The sequence below is a fragment of the Sceloporus undulatus genome, chromosome 7 (assembly GCF_019175285.1).
Source record: "Sceloporus undulatus isolate JIND9_A2432 ecotype Alabama chromosome 7, SceUnd_v1.1, whole genome shotgun sequence".
Classification (NCBI taxonomy): domain Eukaryota; kingdom Metazoa; phylum Chordata; class Lepidosauria; order Squamata; family Phrynosomatidae; genus Sceloporus; species Sceloporus undulatus.
Window position 1 is genome coordinate 49,813,980 of NC_056528.1, and position 6,822 is coordinate 49,820,801.

The window sequence follows — 6,822 nt, forward strand, 5'->3', positions numbered from 1 at the left end:
GGCCAGTATACACAACGCGAGTAAAACCAGCTCATTTTTTGGGGAACAAAAAAGGCCTCCAGCCCAAAGCCACATGAAAAACCTGAGATGGAGGTTTAATTATAGAAGCAGCCAGGTGAGCGAGTGGTTAGCGTTTGCGGTCGGTTGAGGATTATTTTCTTAAGTTTGGTCTGCTTTCGGATCAGGGTTTCATCTCTTCCCCGGAGGAGTTTGTTTTTTGTACTCGCCAGCCAAGCATTGCTCTGTGTTTTTAAAATTATTATTATTTTAATAAAAGATCCTTCTCCTCAAATGTGGACGAGAAATGAATCAGGGTGCTTTTTGAGGTGGTTTTTAAAAATGCCTCTCGTCTCTTTCCCTCTCCTCTCTTGTTGGGGAGAAGAAGAAAAAGAAGGCTTTGGGGTACGGATTTCTCCCCCCTCTCTCCAAAAAAGCAAACAAACCACAAACCTCTGTGATTTGCAAAGCAATGTGCTTATTTCCCCCCCGTTTCGTAACTTGGCACAATGGGTGGCCAGAGTCCACTTTGTCAAAAAAATCCCAAAGCAAAGATTGCTCACGGATGAGAAGGAAACTGATCTGGGTCCATTCGTTGGCCTTTCAAAGCAGCCAAGGCTGGGACCTTGGGCCCATTCACATTGCATATTTATAGCGCTATGGTTCCGCTTTAACTCTCATGGCAACATCTTGGGATCTGGAGTTTAGGGATGTAGGATTCTCAGGCAGAGTTGACCCCAGAAACCTGAGTCGACTTATCCATGTGTCAATGAAAGTATTGTATCTTACTTAACTCTAAATTAATAGAAGGGACCACCTCTTGGTGAAAGGCTGCTGGACTTCTGTATGTTCTTTGACATTGTTTTCCCTTGCTTCATCCTTTAGGTCCTTCGTTGCATGCCCCTAGGTTTTACCCTCGACTTAGCCACGGGTCAGATCAAAATACACAATTTTGACCCCAAAACTTTCCCTCGACTTATATATGAAGTCGGCCTATAGTTGAGTGCATACGGTAGTCATTTTGGCTTCTCAGCAGCATTCATGCTTGATTTGCTTCTGAATCCATTTATTTGTCTTTTTGATGATTTATGAATCTCTCCTCCAGCATCACACATCTACCCCACTTTCTATCAAGCTTAGTATCAGCTTTCACATCCAGACACAGAAATCAGAAATACTATGCCATGGATGAGTCTTACTTTGGCATTTAATGATATACTTTACACTTGAGGATCTTGTCTAGTCCCTTCCAAGGACTCTTCGTCCTTATTTGCTGATTACAATCTCCATTTTGATTAATGACGGAGCCAAGGTACAGAAAATCTCCAACCATTTTGATGCCTTCATCACCCACTTTGACGTTCGGCACATCTGCTGTGCTCATTTTTTGCTTTCGTAACGTTCAGCTGTAACCTTGCTTCTGCACTTTCTTCCTTAACTTTGTCCTCAGTAGTCATTCCAAGCCTTTGCTCTGTTCAGCTAATAATACAGTGTCCTCTCCTTAAATTACAAACATTAAGACATGATGCTCGCACCATATTACTAGCGGAAAAGAGCAGAGATTTGGAACAGCGACGCATCAGGGGATGGGAAGGTTAAGGGGTTATTCAGACAGTGAAAACAATCCAGAATCTGGGTTGAATGTTTGTTGTTCACATACATTTCAAATGAATCTGCTTATTATTTTGGAGGGCTATAAAAAAAACCCACACTTAACCAGGGAAATCAATATCGGGTTCCCCCCCAAGTTTTTCTAATTCTCAGATGTGTGAATAAGCGATGCAAATAAACCCGGGATAAAACTCTGCACACCTTGAACATGCTTCAAATACATTTGCATCATCAACTCCATCTTTATTCAAATGCTGACATGAGTGAGCAACCGACTTTGAAGAGATGCACATGCATCAAGTGCATTCGGGACACGTGTGAACACCAAGGATCCAACCTGGATTCATCCCGGATTATTTTCAGAGTGTGAATGGGGCCTTTGTTATCTAAATTCATGAAGCATCACTTCATTTTATGTATCAGTGCAAGTCAGGTTTTATTCCCCTTTAAACAGATGGAACAGTTAATTTAAAATAAGCAAGGACTCAGGTTCGGTGGTGAGATCCTTATTTTCTATTGCTCCCTAGAAACGATAAAAAAGGGCCATAAGATGAGAGATTGGCGGCAAGAAGTGTATAGCGAGACATTTGTCAGAAAACAGTCAGAGCAAGGAAGTCGCTTCAAGGCAGAGCTGGGCAAATCTGCTTCCTTCGGTGTATTTGAAGTCGGATTAGAAATTCTGTCTAATGCGCAGCCTCACCACTCACTCAGTGTCGCACGCTGCCATTTAAAAAAGAGCTCTGCATCAATCAACCATGGGTAACATAACTGAATATGAATAATTAAATATTAATATTAAATGCTAGGATGTGACCAGATTACTCCCGGATTTGTAACACTCCACTGTTTGCTGTTGTCGTTGTTGTTATCCACCCTCGAGTCAATCTTGACCCATGGCAAACCTGTACATGAGACATCCCCAAGATCGCTCAGCTCCTGCAAATTCATATCCGTGACCTCTTTTCTAGAGTCCATCCATTGAGCTTGTGGCCTTCTTCTCTTTCTGCTTTCTTCTACCTTTCCCAGCATTGTGTGTGTTATATATACACGCAATCCCACACAAATGGATTGATAGGCTGGCCTTTTCCGAGGGGCGGCAGAACACTGTGGAATCTGTGCTTCGGCTTAATGCAAAGCCGAACTGGTTGAGCAGAAGAAAAGCCCCAAGTCCCACTAGCTAGAAAGAGTTTTTGATGTCACATTAAATTATTCAGAGAAGCACTTTGCTGTAAAATTGCCAGGGCGGGCAGCTTCTTGTATAATTGCAACCGGGAAGCCAAACAAGCCCATTCCCTGGCCTCCTTGCACAAAGAGGTGTGAGAGCATGCGCAGCACACTAGTGAGGCCTCATCTGAAGGACTGAATTCGGCTCTGGGTGCCCCATTTTAAGGAGGATAGAGACAAGTTGGAGCAGGCTCAGCAAAGAGCAACAAGAATGAGAAGAGGTATGGAGAACAAATGTGGAGAAAAAGTTGAGGGATGTTCAGCCGGGTGAAGAGAAGACGGAAAAGTGGCATCTTGAAATACTTCAAGGGGTGCTCCAGAGAAAAAGGAAAAGGCCTGTTCTCTGCTGCCCCAGGACCAGGTCTGATGGTTTAGGTTATAGGAGGGGTAGACAGCGATTCAACATTAGGAGGGACTTCCAGAGGCAATGGAAGCCATGACCCAGAGAGGTGATGGGGCCAATTTCTCTGGACCGCTGGGTTTTTAAAAATGAGATCTGGGCCAATTTTTCGTGTCTGCAGTGGGATCCGGAACAGATCCCCCACGGATACCAAGGTCCAACTGTATTCTAGTTTGCACCTGAGGAAGCAGGCTCAGGTCTACTCACATATTTTCCCCCATTCCTACTTTAGGGGTCTTGAAAGGGTCTTTTAAAGCCACAATGTGGGGTCGGGGGCCACATCCAGCCCACAGTCCATACCTTCCCTGTGTCTGCTATAAACTATACTTAGCAGAAGAGGCCAGTTGTTGACTCAGCATAAGACCATATAAGTCTTATTCTGTTCCAGGATACTTTGGTTATATAAACTTCCCCTCCTTCCGTTGATAGAGGAGGCAACTCTCTGCCAAATACGCACATGCACACTTATCACTCATGAAGGCACTCACAAGATTTTGGAGCTGTTAGAACATGCTCCTTTTGACAAAAATCCAAGCTGAAACCTCGTCGACTTGTCTGAGCCCATCTGCTCCGCTATTGCCTCATTCGTTTTGCTCTGAAGCCAAGAGAAGACATAAGGCATCCCATCGTAACCCAAAGACCAGCCAATGTGATGAAGAGACTGCCTGGTATGTGGAGCGAACTCACATTTACCCCTCCATTTAATACCCAATGGTGGCAAATAGGATTTAGAAGTCAGGGCTTTGACTCCCCTGTTTTCTTTCCATGCCACTTCTTTGTCAAAGTATTTGAACCCGAGCCTCATCCTATTGCCTTTTGCAAAATGGGGTGGAAGGAAAATGTGGGATTCGAAAACAGCAGCTGTCTTTTGAAGCTCAGGACCAAGTCTCCACTCAACTCTACCTTCCATGCAGATTCCTAGGCAAATGGGGTTTTGGAGTGTGAAGTTGAAGGCTTTCATGGCCAGTATCCATACTTTGGGGGGGGGGGGGGTTTCAGGCTATGTGGCCATGTTCTGGAAGAGTTTATTCCTGACGTATCACCAGCATCTGTGCCTGGCATCTTCAGAGAAGGGGTTTTGGAGGTTCTGTAACTGCCTTTGACCTGCTATAGGGCATCCATTTTGGCAAGCCCTTAGAGCATCCATTTTGTGAACAAACAATCCATACTCAACTGTCACTTTTGATCCAAAAGCAGCCATGAGACTCCCTGTCCAAGTTCCAAACGATTTGGAAAAAGCTAAGAACTCCTTTGTTGTGCATCTTGCTAAATGGAGATTGATGCTCTCCACCTTTTGCCAGGTGCTGTCGCAGCATCCAAGAGGTGCTGGTGGCAGCCTCTGAACATTTTCTTTTTGCAGCCTTTCTTCATTTTCTCAGAAACCAGCAGCCAAAAGAGGGTTACATAAAGAGCCTGAGTGGGATCCAACCCTCCGGACTACAAGGTCAGCGGTCCAGAGACAGACACATTTTTAAGCAATTAAGCAGAACAAGCCAGAGAAGAACGCAACCAGCCAAGCTCCGTTGACTCAGGACTGCATCGCAACTAAAGCCTTTGGGCTCAAGCTGCCAAGTACAACAACATGCAAGAATCCAAGCACTCCCCCCTTGTCTTTAATTCAAACAAGAAGTGTTCAACTTTGGAGAACACTGTCAGTCCTCCTTATCCACAGCTTTTTTATCCACGGATTCAAGCATCCACAGCTTAAAAATACTTTAAAATATATATAAAGTCCAGAAAGCAAACCTTGATTTGGCCAGTTTATATATTTACTATACCATTCTGCTGAATGGGACTTGAGCATCCACGGATTTTGTTATCCACAGGGGATCCTGGAACCAAACCCCAGCGGATAACAAGGGCCCACTGGATCTTCTTTCCTTCCCCTGCAGAACTTAAAACTCAAACTGGATTGTCTTTTGGTGAGTTTTTCGGGCTCTGTGGCCATGCTCTAGAAGAGTTGATTCCTGATGTTTCGCCAGCATCTTCCTGATGTTTCGCCAGCATCTGTGAGTGGCATCTGAAGATGCTCTGAAGATGCCAACCACAGATGCTGGCAAAACATCAGGAATAAACTCTTCTAGAACATGGCCACTTAGCCCAAAAAACCCACAAAAAGCTATGGATGCCAGCCATGAAAGCCTTCAACTTCACTGAATTATTTAAAAATTAAGCAAGGAGACACCTTGAGCCACAGAGCCAACAACTTTATTCCATTGGAGATCATATTTATGTTGCAACGAACCCCTATCATTTGGTGGTGCTGTAATTTGGGACACACACATACAAACACAAACCGGGGCAACACTGGGGGGATGCGGACTGTACCAAATGACACTCTAAAAGTGGGGTGACACCACTGGCCCTCAAACACCCACCTTTTGGCAGAAACAGTCTGTGGCATTCACCTGCTTCCCTTTAAAATGCTTTAAAAGATGGTGGGAGAGGGGTGAAGCTCAGCGGGAGAAGAAAGGAGAGGCCCCAGAATCCTTATGTTCAGTGGTATAAGGGAATTACGATTTACGAGTGATATTAGTGCAATAAAGCATTACCAAGGGTTCTGTACGGTGTAAAATGAGAGGAGAGCAATGGGTGTGTGTATATGTGTGTGTGACACCATGAGTTACAGCACCGGGTGACACCAACCCTAGGAACACCACTGACCCAAACACAACTTTCCCAAGATTTCCGGTATACAAATTTTCCAGCACGTGCTGAAAATTCTAGTTGCTTCAGCAAAACACTCTTCTCCTGTTATACAAGAGAACCCTCTGCTGGACACCTAAGATGCCGCAAGACAGACAGCGAATGTTAGATCAGTCAATGGCAAAATTGCATAGGAACAAAGCAATAAATACCTTTTAAAAATCCACAGGGACCCCCTCATACCATCTCTGTATGATTCTCTGTTCTGGCTTCATGGCAACCAAACTCTACTAGGGCTAAAGAGACTAAAGCAGAGGCAAACCCACCAACCTCTTCTGGGGGCCTAGGATGTGTTTCTGCAGAAGTTGTTGTCCTATAAAGTCTTTTTTGGACTTATGACAACCCTAAAGTAAATCTATAGAATCATAGAATCTATCATGGGGATTTTCTCAGCAAGGTTTGTCCAGAAGGGGTTTGCCTTTGCCTTCCTCTGAGGCCGAGAGTGCGATTTGCCCAAGTTCACCCAGGCTGCATCCGCACTGCAGAAATAATCCAGTTTGACACCATTTTAACTGCCATGGCTCCATGGTATGGAACTCTGGGAATCCACAGTAGGAGGTATCCATGGCTGAGTAGGGATTCGAATCCTGGTCTTTCACAGCCCAGTGCCTAAACTCTGCAGAAGTTCAAGATTAATTACTATTCATTTTCCCAGGGTAAAAATGTACTACTGTAATTTTTATACCTTGCTAAATCAATGGATTTATTCATAGCATGCAGAGGCAGCCATGACGGCTTCATTTCTACTGCAGCCATGTTGCGTTTTCTTCCCGGCAGTCTTGCCAACCTCCAGAAGTTTCCAAATTTTGCTGGGCAAGCCTCCCGATCTACTTCGACCCCCCTCAACATACCCCTCCAAACAAGATGCTTTGGGCACATTCCTA